Source organism: Castor canadensis, chromosome 19, assembly GCF_047511655.1.
Source record: "Castor canadensis chromosome 19, mCasCan1.hap1v2, whole genome shotgun sequence".
In the NCBI taxonomy this organism is placed as follows: domain Eukaryota; kingdom Metazoa; phylum Chordata; class Mammalia; order Rodentia; family Castoridae; genus Castor; species Castor canadensis.
This window is the reverse complement of record NC_133404.1, coordinates 22,445,631-22,460,441: the sequence shown is the minus strand read 5'-3', so window position 1 is coordinate 22,460,441 and position 14,811 is coordinate 22,445,631. Positions and strand designations below refer to the sequence as shown.

The 14,811-nt window shown below is 48.2% G+C and overlaps 16 non-coding genes and 1 pseudogene across 16 annotated transcripts; all 17 read left to right on the top strand.

Annotated features, from left to right (window-relative positions):
- Positions 1-350: 350 nt before the first annotated feature.
- Positions 351-428, top strand: LOC141419315 (small nucleolar RNA SNORD115). Its single transcript, XR_012444103.1, has one exon. It is a non-coding gene; the product is annotated as a small nucleolar RNA SNORD115 (small nucleolar RNA).
- A 1,513-nt stretch (positions 429-1,941) lies between these two features.
- On the top strand, positions 1,942-2,021 carry LOC141419309 (small nucleolar RNA SNORD115). The gene has a single exon (XR_012444098.1). It is a non-coding gene; the product is annotated as a small nucleolar RNA SNORD115 (small nucleolar RNA).
- A 2,887-nt stretch (positions 2,022-4,908) lies between these two features.
- Positions 4,909-4,989, top strand: LOC141419305 (small nucleolar RNA SNORD115). The gene has a single exon (XR_012444095.1). It is a non-coding gene; the product is annotated as a small nucleolar RNA SNORD115 (small nucleolar RNA).
- A 928-nt stretch (positions 4,990-5,917) lies between these two features.
- LOC141419313 (small nucleolar RNA SNORD115) lies at positions 5,918-5,996 on the top strand. The gene has a single exon (XR_012444101.1). It is a non-coding gene; the product is annotated as a small nucleolar RNA SNORD115 (small nucleolar RNA).
- Positions 5,997-6,621: 625 nt separating this feature from the next.
- On the top strand, positions 6,622-6,702 carry LOC141419298 (small nucleolar RNA SNORD115). Its single transcript, XR_012444088.1, has one exon. It is a non-coding gene; the product is annotated as a small nucleolar RNA SNORD115 (small nucleolar RNA).
- A 610-nt stretch (positions 6,703-7,312) lies between these two features.
- Positions 7,313-7,393, top strand: LOC141419303 (small nucleolar RNA SNORD115). Its single transcript, XR_012444093.1, has one exon. It is a non-coding gene; the product is annotated as a small nucleolar RNA SNORD115 (small nucleolar RNA).
- A 654-nt stretch (positions 7,394-8,047) lies between these two features.
- Positions 8,048-8,128, top strand: LOC141419299 (small nucleolar RNA SNORD115). Its single transcript, XR_012444089.1, has one exon. It is a non-coding gene; the product is annotated as a small nucleolar RNA SNORD115 (small nucleolar RNA).
- A 635-nt stretch (positions 8,129-8,763) lies between these two features.
- On the top strand, positions 8,764-8,844 carry LOC141419297 (small nucleolar RNA SNORD115). Its single transcript, XR_012444087.1, has one exon. It is a non-coding gene; the product is annotated as a small nucleolar RNA SNORD115 (small nucleolar RNA).
- Positions 8,845-9,167: 323 nt separating this feature from the next.
- Positions 9,168-9,249, top strand: LOC141419314 (small nucleolar RNA SNORD115). The gene has a single exon (XR_012444102.1). It is a non-coding gene; the product is annotated as a small nucleolar RNA SNORD115 (small nucleolar RNA).
- Positions 9,250-9,827: 578 nt separating this feature from the next.
- Positions 9,828-9,908, top strand: LOC141419310 (small nucleolar RNA SNORD115). The gene has a single exon (XR_012444099.1). It is a non-coding gene; the product is annotated as a small nucleolar RNA SNORD115 (small nucleolar RNA).
- Positions 9,909-10,507: 599 nt separating this feature from the next.
- LOC141419311 (small nucleolar RNA SNORD115) lies at positions 10,508-10,612 on the top strand (annotated as a pseudogene).
- Positions 10,613-11,176: 564 nt separating this feature from the next.
- Positions 11,177-11,257, top strand: LOC141419304 (small nucleolar RNA SNORD115). Its single transcript, XR_012444094.1, has one exon. It is a non-coding gene; the product is annotated as a small nucleolar RNA SNORD115 (small nucleolar RNA).
- Positions 11,258-11,886: 629 nt separating this feature from the next.
- On the top strand, positions 11,887-11,964 carry LOC141419306 (small nucleolar RNA SNORD115). The gene has a single exon (XR_012444096.1). It is a non-coding gene; the product is annotated as a small nucleolar RNA SNORD115 (small nucleolar RNA).
- A 619-nt stretch (positions 11,965-12,583) lies between these two features.
- On the top strand, positions 12,584-12,664 carry LOC141419300 (small nucleolar RNA SNORD115). Its single transcript, XR_012444090.1, has one exon. It is a non-coding gene; the product is annotated as a small nucleolar RNA SNORD115 (small nucleolar RNA).
- A 356-nt stretch (positions 12,665-13,020) lies between these two features.
- On the top strand, positions 13,021-13,101 carry LOC141419302 (small nucleolar RNA SNORD115). The gene has a single exon (XR_012444092.1). It is a non-coding gene; the product is annotated as a small nucleolar RNA SNORD115 (small nucleolar RNA).
- Positions 13,102-13,661: 560 nt separating this feature from the next.
- LOC141419301 (small nucleolar RNA SNORD115) lies at positions 13,662-13,742 on the top strand. The gene has a single exon (XR_012444091.1). It is a non-coding gene; the product is annotated as a small nucleolar RNA SNORD115 (small nucleolar RNA).
- A 620-nt stretch (positions 13,743-14,362) lies between these two features.
- LOC141419307 (small nucleolar RNA SNORD115) lies at positions 14,363-14,443 on the top strand. Its single transcript, XR_012444097.1, has one exon. It is a non-coding gene; the product is annotated as a small nucleolar RNA SNORD115 (small nucleolar RNA).
- The last annotated feature ends 368 nt before the right edge of the window (positions 14,444-14,811 follow it).

Here is a 14,811-nt window from a genome sequence, read left to right as displayed (position 1 = left end):
TGCTTTCTATCTATCAGTCTTTTCCCTTCATTGTGTCTTGCAATAAAATGTACCACAGAACTATACCTTTACCTTGAGATGAGGTGAGTGGCATCCTTTGGTCACAGATATATTCCAAATAGATTACTGAACTAGTGAAGATTCTCCCCAGGGCAGCAAGGTTTACTCATTTGGTGAACTTTAATTTTAGTATAGAGTATTCTTATTGTGTGAGAGCTCTACTTGATGTTATACTGTGACAAAATCTTTATTAGCTGATTTAACAGGGAAATTTTGATTAATTGATACACAGACCAATATTCAATACTCATCTGGGTCTTTATATGAGGAAGGAGGGGGACTCATGGGCTGAGTACATGATGAGAACTTACATTGCTCTAGAGTGGTGAAGATTTAAAATGATGCAACATAAGATTATACAGAGGCCCAGACCATGTGAAAATCCTGAGAGAAGATGTTGGGGTATTTTTTCCTTTTCAGGACAAGTAAATTTGAAAGGAACATCTAGGCCCTCAAGGGTCCAGCCCTTTATAGGATTTCTAAATGAATGAACAAAACTCATTGATTAGAATCGTACATGTCCAAGAGATGGAAATCTAAAAACATTGGTGGCTCCTCACTCAGATCATTCTCACTAATTCTGTCTTTCAGTGAAACATGCTGGCATGGTTAACACCATTGCATTGATCATCAGTGAATGGATTTTAGGAGTCATGATAATAAATAATGGAGTTCGGAGTCATAGTCCCACTCCTAGGTCCATGAAAGTTAACTCATTTAGACAACCTAAATCACAGGATGGTATACATTCAGATTAATATGTACTATTATGAGATCTTATCCATAAAATGCTTTAAATAATCACTTGCAATGGTGAAGAAAGTGAAAAGAAAAATAGTTTCCTTCAGAGGAAAAGCAACACCCTCCTAAGTGCAGGTCAATGGCAGCCCAATACTGCCTTTAAGTCTGAGTGAGCCAAATGGGCTTTGGGAAGCCATTGGTGTTACAAAGAACTTTGGCCCATGACAGATTGAATCCTTGGATACAAGGTGTTAAGTTTCAGGAATTACCCCTACCCATGGCCATAAATTGGACTGGCACTATTGAGAAATGGTATATCTGAGTGGCACCAATGAAGTATTAAGGGGTGTGAGGCAGTGCTAAGTCAATTGGTTGATGTTGAGATAGATGGGGGAGAGGAGTAGGTGAGGAACCAATCATGCAATCTAACCATTTCATGTATCTCTTCTCACCAACATAGGGTAAAGCATCCCATTGGATCTGGGATCAGTGGGGAATACTGAAAAAGATTGCCCAGAAAACAAAAGGCTCAGTTCCACAGTCTTAGATTTCTAGGCTGTGGCTGGAAATGGTGACTAGGTGTAAGGATTGTTCTCAGTGTGGAGATGTCTGATTAGCAGATGTGCAGATGCGTATAGATCCTTGTCTCGTGTTCTTTATTATGAGTTTCAATTAGCCAAGGGACATAGCCACAATACCTGGTCAGGTGGTGACCCTTGATGTATTCAAAGCAGGAGGTAGCAATAAAAGCTTCATGCTTCGGACTATGAGACAAGTCAAAGTGACCAATCTTCCCTGTAGATCCTGGGCCAGCTAGAATGATGGCTCCTGCTTGTAAGACAGATCACTATTTATAATCAATCACTTCAGTCTGAGGAGGAAATTATTGTATGAAGCATGGCCCAAAGGCAGGTATTTACTTTGCGTTGATCCTTGCATACTCCTACAAGTCAAGATGATGCTACAGAATGGAAAGCTCCATGACCATGCTGTGCTTGATGCAATGGCTGTATGCTAGAGCCCACTCACTGAGTCCACTGAACTTACATCTACTTGCAACACTTAACTCCTGTGCTCACTTATGGAAAGCAAATGCAGGTGCAAGTGAAAGCATGAAAGAGTAGTGGTCTATCTTGGTGTGAGCCAATGATTAGACTTACACTCTCTTGAAGTGAGATTATGACATAAAAATCCTGCTCAATAGGATGACACTGAGCCCCAGCCTGGGGGGCCCTAGGAAAAGGACATTGGATTCCTTTTGTTCCCTATGCAAGCTATTGTGTTGGTTGCTGGAGACTGAAAGGCCCTGGAGGAAACCTCAGGTGGCCTAAGCCTGTGTAGGAGCTCATCAGTGAACCTCCATAGCTCCTTCATTTTGCTTGGTGTGTGCACTACTCTCCCCTAGATTCAGGACACATGGCAACCTCCTTATTCAACTCTTGTTTTCACATTTTTTGTCTTTCAGTGAGATCTGCTGCCTAGTTGGTTCCAATGTCTTGTCAGTCGCAGGTGAGTGAATGGTGGGGTTCATGGGCCATGAACTCTGGATCTGGGAGTAGGATAGGGTGTTGACCCATTTAGATGCCATGAATCATGTCCCAGGGACTCCCTATCCAAGAACAATACCCTCTGAGTCTCATACCAGAACATCACCTTCCACTGTGATCTAGAATGTTAAATCAGATCAAGGCAGGAGAGTGATACTTCAACATATAGCAGTTTGAGAAATGCTCCTCTGACTATAGGAGCACACTAGGCCATGACTTTTACCAGCTTAAGGAAGAGAGAGAACATTGGGATACCATTTATATCAGGGCAGAACTTTGTGTTCATGAGACTTCAGGCCCTTGGTGTCAGGGTGTTGAACTATTTTGCTTCAACTTGAATGATCTAGAGCAAAGGCATGTATGAGTGGCAGTATGGTAGTATGCTATGAGGGTGGTCCCTGGTCCATTAATTGATTTTGAAGGAGAACACATTAAGGTTGGGGGAAGATATTATATGTGTCCTGGCCTTTGATGCCTGTACTCTGACCAAGCTTCCCTTAGACTTTCCTTAAAACACCATGCTCCCATGGCACAGTATAATTTTGAATTGGATATGAACTCTTATGAAATAATTGTCTAAAATAAATTTCCAAAACACTACCAAGTGCTCCAAAGACTGATTTCCAGGTTGGAAGGGTCTTTGTCTCAGAGGAAGGAGTAGAGGTTCTAACACCCATTTACCCCTCATTGGCCTTGATTTGTGTCTTAGTGCATGCATGCAGATCTCCAAGGAGGACTCTTGGTAGAAAGAAAAGTGCTCAGGTCCCCAATCATAGATTTTCCAGACTTGCTTGACAGAGTGACTACACTTAAGCATTTTTCCCAGGGTAGGGATGAATGATTAATGGATGTGCAAAAAGCTATCTGTCTAATCCCTTTATCATGAGTTTCAATTGATCAAAGGTCATGGCCACATAACCTGATCCTGATGTCACTGGGTTTGGGCACCAGGTTGTGTCAGAAACTTCTTGGTTTCATCAGAGAAAGAATTCAAGGATGGAGTCTGAGGAAGATTGGCATTATCAGGTTTATTAATGCAAAGCAAAATGAAAGCAAAACAAAAGCACACCCTCCAGATGTGAAGCTGAGCAGGCTGAAGAAGAAAGTGGAGCCTGGTGAGTTGAAAGACCTCAACCTTTCATTGCAACATAGATGGAGGTTGTCATTCTGGAAAACTGGGTTGTATTTCATTAGCTCCTACAGATTTGGTTATGGGAAATTAAAATCCTTAAACTTCCCACTTGAGTGGGGAAGCTTTTGGACTTGAATGGTTAGACCCTGGGTTATGAACAATTTTGAGAAAATTATCACAAGAAAGCTATACAAACTGGTGTTGAGCCCCAGGTTGGTCTCCAGGCTTGGAGGATCTTGATCCTGGGTAAAGAATAGAGCTTGTGACACCCCCTTGCATACAGTGTTTTGAATGAGTGAGAGACACTGAGAAGGTATTGTGTACAGAAAGAAATAGGCTTGGGTACCACAATTTGAGAACTCCCAGACTTGTGATGAAAGATGGTGGATGGGAGTAAGCATGTCCCCAGCATGTGGATATCTGAAACAGATAAATGCACATGGCTTCTTCTCTCATGTCCTTTGTGATGAGTGGTGAGTTTCAGTTAAGCAAAGAACTTGGTCCTGATGACAGACCTTGAACTACTTGAAGCACAAAGAATCAAGGTTACCAGGTTGAGGCAAGAAATTTCTCATATTCTACAAAGAATTCAAGGACAGACACAGAAGAGACTCAAGCAGTACCAAGTTTATTAACTTAAAGAGAACTAATTGTGAAACAAAGCTACACTCTCACATGGGGGGGTGGACAGGCTTATGAAACAGCAGATACCTTGAGGGTCCCAAGACATCAGACATTACTGGGGTATATAGGCATAGAAGTGGTCATTTCTGGAAAGTTGGATTAGGTTTAGATAATTCCTCCCACAATTGGGCAGGAGAAATTTTTGCCTTAGGCAGTAAGTTCTGCAGGATTGGGTGTTCTGCACTAAGAACACCAGTCTTTATATTATTAACAGTTCACTTGGTTTGAGTGGGCCAGGATGTGATTTTTGAGGGCAACAATAACCAACACAAAAGCCTGCAGGATTTTCTTAGCTGTCAGGATTCCTAGTTTCCTGCATTGCTCCTAAGTCTGTGGTGGAACAGTGGATTTCTATAAAGCAGCAAGAAGCAGTGGGTTATTCCAGTTTGGAGTCAAAATACACCTCAATGTATGCCCTCAGCTGTAACAACCACATACCTCTGCAACTTGGGACTGAATGACAAAGGATCTGCTACCCCTAATGTGTGTTAGGTAAAATGATAGAACACTTAGGTCAAGGCAAGACCTTCAGGAAAATGGACACAAGTCATCAGTACAAGGTTGTTATGACAGAGGCCATGACTCTTCAGACCATATGCTACAGAAAGGAAAGCAAATTTTATTGTGGTCCTGATCCAATGGATATCTGCATGGACCCAGGGCTGAGTCCACCAAACCTTACTCCCATTTGGGACACTGTCCTAGGGTAAGCAGATGGAGGCCCAGGGGGAAGCATGGGTGACTGGATCAATGGTGATGCCTTATATTGTCTTAAAGAGAGGTGATGAAATAAAAATCATGCTTAATAGGATTATGCTGAAACCCAGCTTCCATGGCACTTTTGGAGCAGTGCTTTGGCCCCTTCTGTTCCCATCTGTTCTAATTATGTTGGGGGATGGAAACTTTGAGGCCCTGGTATCAACCAGTATCAACAGCCTATGTAGTTTGGTCACTGAACCAAACTAGCTCCTAGGCCCAGGAAAACCACCAGATGGGAGCAAAGGCAGACACCTAAAGAGGCTTTGCACTAAGGGTACTGAACCTGAAGCACTCATTGGAATCTGTGAACAGGGACTCCTGGAGCCCACATATTATTAGTTAATGAAACCCATGAAGGCAGGAGATTGGGCCTTGGAAAGCCAGACTGGGACAGCCATATGGTTCAGGCTTCATGGGCTGTGAAGGAGCAGTATCATGTTCTATGTCAAGTATACCTCCCGTGTAGACAGCAGGGGATGATGATTGCCATAATTGTTGTAGGGAACCTTGAGCCACATCACACAGATGTCACTCCTCAGGTTTCCATACTCACTGCCTAAATCCCACGTTGGTGGCAGTAGGCCTCAGACCTTGTGAGGATTACAGAAGCAAAGGAACTTTGGAGTCCTGAGTTATGGGAATCTACATCAGTTTAGGTCCTCAACCTGCCAGTCTGAGTACCAGTTCCAGTAATGGTCATGACTCACAGTAGAAAGCATTAAGTGTGGGCACAAAAGGGGGACTAGGACCTTGGAATGAAAGTACAGACAGCAGTACTACTAATACCACATGCCTTCTTCCTTCAGGCACAGAAGGTCACCAAGAATGGAGAGCTCCATTGCCCAGCTGATCCTAAACGAACAGATCTCCACAGGCAGGAGAAGAGTATCAAAAAACTTCACACCCACTCACCCATAACATTACCTTTCTTGATCACCTGTTGCACACAAATGTAGGTGAAACTGGGAACATGGATGAGGAGGGAACTTTACCTGAGTCAATGATGACACCTTAAGATCTGTTGAAGACAGGTGAAGACTACAAATAATGCTCAATAGGATAACCATGAGGACAACATAAAGGGGGCACTGCTGCAAAAGTATTTTCCCTCCTTTGTTCTCCTCTAACACCTGCGCCTTAGATTCAAACACTTTGAAATTTGAAGGGAACCAACTATCCTAAAACTGAGTATGTGTCATCAAAAACCCAAAAAGTTCCCAGCTTTGGTTCTCTGTGTGGTGCCTCTACCTGATGTAGTACCGGCAGGCGACACCTTTCCCGGTGCTTATTTTCACGTTTTGACTTTCAGCGTGACGAGCCGCCTGGTTAGCACCAGTGCCTCTTGTCTGGCAGGTGAGTGAGCGCATGCCTGAGGTCATGAGTCCGAAAGGAGGGCTTGGGTGTTTGGAGGGCTCACGGGCGAATGTGGAGGGCTTTCAGCACTGCACACCATTACGTACCCCAATATGAGCGGGGTTCCATAACAGCGGCCTCCTTCCCTCAGGTTTACTGGATCCTCCAGAAGGAAGAGCCCCATTGGCGGACTGCCCCTGAGAAAACGGCTACATGCTTGGGCCCACAAGTGAGACGGCCCCACCTCACACCCACACCCCTCCCACACTGACTTTCTGGAAACAAATGCGGTAAGCAAACGCGAGAGCCAACGGGAGCCCGGGGGAGGACGGGCTGTGTCTGTCTGGGTCAATGATGACACCTTACACTGTCTTGAAGAGAGGTGATGACATAAAAATCACGCTCAATAGGATTACGCTGAGGCCCAGCTCCATATTGTGCGGTGTGGGGGGTGGGGGGGCTGACTGCAGGAAGATTACTGTGCCCTCCTTTGATCCCCTCTGGGAAGAGCTGTTGGGGGCTCGAGCGCTCGAGCCCCTGGGGGAGAACCAAAGACGCCCAAGGCTCTGCAGTGCTCCTCGCTGACCCCACGGGCTTCCTTCCTTTCGCTTGGGCTGCGCTGACTCTCCCCTAGATCCAGGACACTGGGCCGGCCACTTCCTGCATCTTCTTTTGACGTTTTTGTCTTTCAGTGAGCCTGGCTTTCCGTTCACTACCGGGGCCTGTTCTCTCCCAGGTGAGTGAGAGGTTGAGGTGGTGAGGCAGGACAGCTGGGCCTTGGGCTCAGAGACGGTGACCAGGGGCATCTAGGTTTGGACCCATTTGGGTGCCAGGAGAGGAGCAGGGTGTGATGACAGGTGCCTTGTTCCCTCAGGCTGCCAAAGAACGGAGAGTCCCCATGCTCGGCCAGCTATGACAGCAGTGGCTGCGTGCGGGGCCCACAGTCACCTGCGACACTGAACTCAAGGGATCACCTGCGGTAAGCACAGGAGGAGATCACGTGGATGCATGGGCCAGGAGGAGTCTATGGAGGCCTGGGTCAATGAGGGCACTTTCTATTGTCTTGAAGAGAAGTGATGACATAACAATCATGCTGAATAGGATTATGCTGAGGCCCAGATACCACGGGGGTTTTGCAGGAGGGCATTCCTGCAGCAGACCAACTTTTGGCCTCCTTGATCCCCTCTGGGCAATGGGGTTACTTCCTGGAACCTGGAGCCCGGGACGACCTAGTACCGGAAGCTTCTCTGGTGCTCCTCACTAAAGCAGGACCGCTCCTACTTTGGCTTTCTGTGTGGGGACTCCCGCCACGACGACTCAGGACACACGGGGGTAGGGGAGTTAGGGGGCTCGTGGCTTGGCACTGACTTTGACATGTTGTCTTTCAGTGAGCCTTCTTCCTGGGTGGCCCCAGGGCCTGGTCTCTCAACGGTGAGTGAATTGGAACCTGAGGTCGTGGGCCTCAAGGGCGGGCCCGGGAGTGACAGTGAGGGACCAGGGGGATCTCTGTTTAGAACCATTTGGGTGCCAGGATAATGTAATGGGTAGGGTACGATGACAAAAGCCTGCTTCCTTCAGGCCCAGAGGCTGCCAAAGAATGGAGTGTCCGATGTCCCAGCGGTCCTGATGCCAACGGCAGTGTGTGTGGTCCTGGACGCGACTGTGCTCAACCTCATACCCACATGGGACGGTGTCCTCCTGGAAGACCTAGGGTGAGCAAAGGCGGGGATCTGATGCAGATGCATGGCCCAGGAGGGTTCTGTGTAGGTCTGGGTCAATGATGACAGCTTATATTGCCTTGAAGAGATGTGATGACATAAAAGTCATGCTCAATAGGATTACGCTGAGGCCCAGCCCGTGGGGAGGGGGGGCACAGCTGCATCAGAATTTGGCCACCTTTGTTCACCTCTGAGGAATGGCCTTCGGGTCTCGGAGACCTCGAGTCCCTGGCGGAACCAGCTGTCCCAGCCCCACGCAGTGCTCCTCACCGAATGTGTACAGCTCCTAGCTTTGGTCCTGTGTGTGGTGCCTCTACCCCTGATTCAGGACCAGCAGGCGACTCCTTTCCCGGTGCTTATTTTCACGTTTTGACTTTCAGCGTGACGAGCCGCCTGGTTAGCACCAGTGCCTCTTGTCTGGCAGGTGAGTGAGCGCATGCCTGAGGTCATGAGTCCGAAAGGAGGGCTTGGGTGTTTGGAGGGCTCATGGGCGAATGTGGAGGGCTTTCAGCACTGCGCACCATTACGTACCCCGATATGAGCGGGGTTCCATGACAGCAGCCTCCTTCCCTCAGGTTTACTGGATCCTCCAGAAGGAAGAGCCCCATTGGCGGACTGCCCCTGAGAAAACGGCTACATGCTTGGGCCCACAAGTGAGACGGCCCCACCTCACACCCACACCCCTCCCACACTGACTTTCTGGAAACAAATGCGGTAAGCAAACGCGAGAGCCAACGGGAGCCCGGGGGAGGACGGGCTGTGTCTGTCTGGGTCAATGATGACACCTTACACTGTCTTGAAGAGAGGTGATGACATAAAAATCACGCTCAATAGGATTACGCTGAGGCCCAGCTCCATATTGTGCGGTGTGGGGGCTGGGGGCCTGACTGCAGGAAGATTACTGTGCCCTCCTTTGATCCCCTCTGGGAAGAGCTGTTGGGGGCTTGAGCGCTCGAGCCCCTGGGGGAGAACCAAAGACGCCCAAGGCTCTGCAGTGCTCCTCGCCGACCCCACGGGCTTCCTTCCTTTCACTTGGGCTGCGCTGACTCTCCCCTAGATCCAGGACACTGGGCCGGCCACTTCCTGCATCTTCTTTTGACGTTTTTGTCTTTCAGTGAGCCTGGCTTTCCGTTCACTACCGGGGCCTGTTCTCTCCCAGGTGAGTGAGTGTCTGTGTCAATGATGACACCTTAAATTGTCCTGAAGAGAGTTGATGTTAAAAAAATCCTGGGTAATAATATTGTGAGGGATGTACTTTCCAAGTGTTCTGATGTGAATGTATTTTCACTCTTTTTTCCTTTTAGTTACGTTTTCAGGGATCATGTTCTTTGGACTCCTGGAGAAACAAATATCCTAAGGCCCTTCAGTGGTTCACCCTAAATCTGCCTTGCCTTTACTTGGTTTTGTTTGTGGTGTTTCTGTTCTTCTTGTATTAGGCATCCCCTTGCCTGCTAGTTTTTGTGACACTGTCTTTTAGTGTGCCTTTTTTCAGCCTTATGCCAATGACTGGTTTCTCACCGATGAGTGAGAGGTTGAGAATTTGAGCCAGGACAGTTAGACCTGTAAGTCTGGTGATGCAGGTCACTTATGTTGAATCCATTTTGGTGCCAGGACATGTTTAGGATGTGATGACAGGTGCCTTCCCCCTTTGGGCCCAGAGGCTGTGATAGAACTGAGGTTCGGCCTGCCCTGACCCCCGTGGCTCCATGGATGGCCTTCAAACTGCTTCTGCTGAACCCCACAGCCACCTGGGAAACTGAAATTGATTGATCATTGTGTAAGCACATGCAGAAATCACGTGGGCACTTGACCCAGGAGTAGTCAATCTAGGTCTGGTCAGTGATGGCAACTTATATTGCTTTGAAATGATGTGATGACATAAAAATCAAGCTCAATAGGAATATGGTGATTCAATGGGCAGAGAACTTGTGAAACAGTAATTTGTCCACTGTTGATCCCCTCTGGGCAATGGTTTGGGATCTGGATCCCTGCAGACCCTGGATGGAAGCAAGTCTGTGTCGTGCTCCTCACCAAACAGTCCTGCTCCATTCTTTGGCTTAGTAAGTGGTGACTCGCCCCTAGATTCAGAACACATAGGTGTCACCTGGCCTTATGCTTATTTTGATGTGCTGTCTTTCAGTGAGCCTTCCTCCTGGATGGCACCAGTGCTTGGTCTGTCAATGGTGAATGAGTTGATGCCTGAGGAAGTGGACCTGAAAAGGGTCCTGGGAGTAGGAATGATGGAACAGGGGATCTCTGTTTGGACCCATTTTGGTGCCAGAATAATGTGTAGGTGCAAGTATAGATGCCTTCTCCCTTCAGGTCCAGAGGCTGTGAGTAAAGAGAGAGTCCCAATGTCCCTCCAGTCCTGGCCACTATAGTACATGCATGGCCCTAGACCGAGTGTGCTGAACATCACACCAACTTGGTACTGTGTCCTTGTGTCATGGCCTAGGGTAAGCAAAGGCATGGATCACAGGGACACTCACTCATGAGGGGGTCTGTCTAGGTCTGGGCCAATGATGACACCTTATAATGTCTTCAAGAGAGGTGATGACAGAAAAATCATGCTTCCTAGGGTCTTGGCTGTAAATATATTTTGCCTTTCTTTGATTCCCTCTGGGCAATGGTGTTGGGGACTTCAGCCCTTGAAACCCTGGGGAGAACCTAGTATCCCAAGGGTCTGAAGTGCTCACTAAACCAGCCTGGCCCCTTCCTTTGGCTTGATGACTGGTGACTCTCCCCTGGATCTTGGCACATGGCCAGCCACTTGCCTGGATCTTATTTTGACATTTTGTCTTTCAGTGAGCCTTGCTTTCCACATTGTACCAGGGCCTGGTCTTTCACAGGTGAGTGAGCATATGTTGGAATTGGTGAGCCAGAACATGTGGGCCTGGGAGTAGGATAGGGTGACCAAGGGCATCTATGTTTGGACCCACTGGGATGTCAGGAAGGGAAAAGGTTGTGATGTCAAGTGCCTTCCCCCTTCAGGTCCAGAGGCTGCCATAGAATGGAGAGTCCCAGTGCTCCACCAGCCATGACCCCAATGGCAGAGTGCCTAGGCCCAGGGCAGAGTCCACTGAACCCCAATGCCACTTGGATCACTGACCATGTGTGATCACCTGGGGTATGCAAATGTGGATGAAGTGGAAGCATTGGTAAAGTGGGGTCATTCTCAGATTGGGTCAATGACGACACCTTCTATTGTCTTGAAGAGAGGTGATGACATAAAAACCATGGTCAATAGAATTACACTGAGGCCAAGATTCCAGGGGGGTGTTGGCAGGCATTCCTGGAAAAGGCTTTTGGCCTCCTTTGATCCTTTCTGGGCAGTGGTGTGGGGGCTTGAGCCCTGGAGGCCTTAGAGGGAACCAAGTACTCCTAGCCTGTATTGTGCTCCTTCCTAAACCAGCCCTGCTCCTTCCTTTGGCTTGGTGTCTGATGGATGACTTTCCTCCTAGATCTAAGACACATGACCAGCCACTTGACTGCTTATTTTCCATTTTGTCTTTCAATGAGTCTTGCTTGATGCTAAATACTAGGGCCTGGTCTCTCACAGGTGAGTGAGGATATTGGAGAGGGTGAGCCAGGACAGATGGGTTTGGGAGTAAGGAAGACTGACCAAGAGTATCTATGTTTGGACCAACCTGGGTGCCAGGAGAGGAGTAGGGTATGGTGAAAGGTGCCTTCTCCCTTCAGGACCAGAGGCTGCCAAAGAATGTAGAGTACCAATGCTTGGCCAGCTCTGACCCCAGTAGCTGTGTGCATGGCCTCAATCTGATTCTGCTGAAGCTCACATCTACTTGGGACACTGTCCTTGTGTGATCACCAGGGGTAAGCAAAGGTGAGGATCACATGGATGCAGGGCCAGTGGAGGGGTATGAGGAGGTCTGGATCAATGATGACAACTTCTATTGTCTTGAAGAGAGGTGATGACATAAAAATCATGCTCAATAGAATTACACTGAGCATGATTTCCAGGGTCTGGGGGTGGGGCACTCCTGGAACAGGATTTTAGATACTTTGATCCTCTCTGGGCAATGGCATTGGGGGCTGGAATCCTGGAGGCCCTTGTGGGAACCAAGTACCCTGTCTGTGTTGTGTGCCTCAGTAAATCAGCCCAACTCCTCCTTTGCCTTGCTGCTTGGAGACATCACCTAGATTCAGGACACCCATTGGCTCCTGGCCTAGTGGTGATTTTGACTTCTTGTCTTTCATTGAGCCTTCTTTCAGGTCTGCACCAGTTTCTGGTCTTTCAAAGATAGTAAATTGATGCCTTAAGTCATGGGTCTAAGGGTGGGCCTCGGGGTAGGAGTGAGGGATGAGGGGCATCTATGTTTGGACTCATTTGGGTACCAGGATAATTGGTAGGATGTCTTGGCAGGTGTCTTCTTCCTTCAGGCCCAGAGGCTGCCAAAGAATGGAGAGTCCTGAAGCACAGAGAGCCCCAAACGATAGCATGCATGGCTCTGGACCTAAGTGTGCTGAATCTCACACCCACTTGGGACACTGTCCTTGTGTGACCACCTGGGGTAAGCAAAGATGGGGATCATGTGGATGCAGGGCCCCAGAGGGGTCTGTATAGGTCTGGGTCAATGATGACAGGTTATGTTGCCTTGAAGAGAGGTGATGAGATAAAAATCATGCTCAATAGGATTGCACTGAAGCCCAGCTTGTGGGGGGCACTGCTGGGGCAGGATTTTGGCCTCCTTTGTTCTTCTCTAGGCAATTGTGCTTGGGGCTCAATCCCTTAAGGAGGTTGATATTTGCACACATTTAGGTGCCCAGATATCAGAAGGGTTTGATGATATGTGTCTTCTTCCTTCAGATGCAGTGGTCCCTCCGGAAGGACAAGCTCCATTGCCCACTGCACTTCTCCAAATGTCTATGTTCTTGGCTTGGGAACTGACTCCATTCAACCTCATACCCACATGCCTGCCTGCCTCACTCACTTTCTGGGAACACTTGTGGTAAGCAAATGAGGGCACCATTGAGAGCATAGGGGAGGATGGGTCTGTCTCTGTCTGGATCAATGATGACACTTACCATTGTTTTGAAGACAGGTGATGACATAAAAATCATGCTCAATAGGATTATGCTGAGGCCCAGCTTCTGGGAGGCACCGCTGGAAGAATATTTTGCCCTCTTTCATCCCCTCTGGGTAATGGTGTTGGGGGCTTGAGCCCTCAAGCCCCTGGGGAGAACCAAAGAATGTAAGGATCTGTAGTGCTCCTCACTAAACCTGCCCAGTTCCTCCCTTTGTCTTGATGTGTGGTGACTCTCCCCTAGATATAGGACACAAGGCCAGCCACTTGCCTGGTTCTTAATTAGACATTTTGCCTTTCAGTGAGCCTTGCTTTCTGGTTGACACCAGGGCCTGGTCTATTACAGGTGAGTGAGAGGATGTTGGAGGGGGTGAGCCAGGACAGGTGGACCTGGGAGTAAGTGATAGTGACCAAGGTGCCTTCTCTGTTCAGGTCCAGAGGGTGCAAAGAATGGAGAGTCCCGATACTTGGCCAGCCTTGACTCAACAGCTACATAAATGGACCCAGGGCTAAGTTTTCTGAACCCCACAGCCACTTGGGACACTGGATTGTGTGATCACCTTGTGTAAGCAAAGGTGGGAATCATGAGGACTCATGGTCCTGGAGGGGTCTGTTTACGTCTGGATCAATGATGACACTTTATATTGTCTTGAAGAAAGGTAATGACATTAAAATCATGCTCAACAGGATTACACTGAGGCCCAGCTTCGGGTGGGGGGAGGCGGGAATTGCTGGAAGGAGTATTTTGACCTCGTTTGATCCCCTCTGGATAATGCTGTTGGGGGCTTCAGCCCTCAAGGCCCTGGGGAGAACTGAGCTACCCAAAGCTCTGCAGTGCTCCTCACTACACTCTGGCTCTTTCCTTTGGCTTGGGTTGTGCTTACTCTCCCCTAGGTCCAGGACACAGGGCCAGCCACATTGCTTCCTCTTTTGATGTTTTTGTCTTTCAGTGAGACTTGCTGTCCACTCACTACCAGGGCCTGTTCTCTCACAGGTGAGTGAGAGGTTGAGGTGGTGAGCCAGGACAGCTGGGCCTGCGATTCAGAGAAGCTGACCAGGGGCATCTATGTTTGGACCCATTTGGGTGCTAGGAGATAAGTAGGGTGCAACAACAGGCTCCTTCTTCCTTCAGGCCAGAGGCTGCCAAAGAATGGAGGGTCCCAATGCTCCACCAGCCCCAACCCCAATAGCTGCATGCATGTCCCTGGGGCTGAATGTGCTAAACCCCAGAGCCACTTAGGACACTGACCTTGTGTAATCACCTGGGGTAAGCAAAAGTGAGTATCACATAGACAAAAACCCCAGGTGGCATCTGTCTAGGTTGGGTCAATGTTGAAACCTTACATTGTCTTGAAGAGAGGTGATGACAAAATAATTATGCTCAATAGCATTACATCAAGGCCCACCATTGGGGGTTCTGCTGGAAGAACTAGGTGCTCTCCTCTCTTTCCTTTGTGTCAATTATGTTGAGTTACCTGGTTTCCCCTGCAATAAGCCACATATTTTAGTGCTGGGCATTAAACCTCCATTTCTGCTTCCTTTGGGCTGGGGAATGTGTATATCCTCCCAATCTAGTACACATGGTCTGCTCTTTGCTTAGCTCTTGTTGTCACATTTTTGTCTTTCAGTTAAATCTGCTGTGCTTGTTGGCACCATTCCTCTATCACAGGCTAGTGGCTAGAATCCTTAGTCATGAAATGTGATTTGAAGTGTAGTGAAGTCATCAAATGTGACTTGGATCTTAGTGCAGGGTGATCATATCTACACGTGTT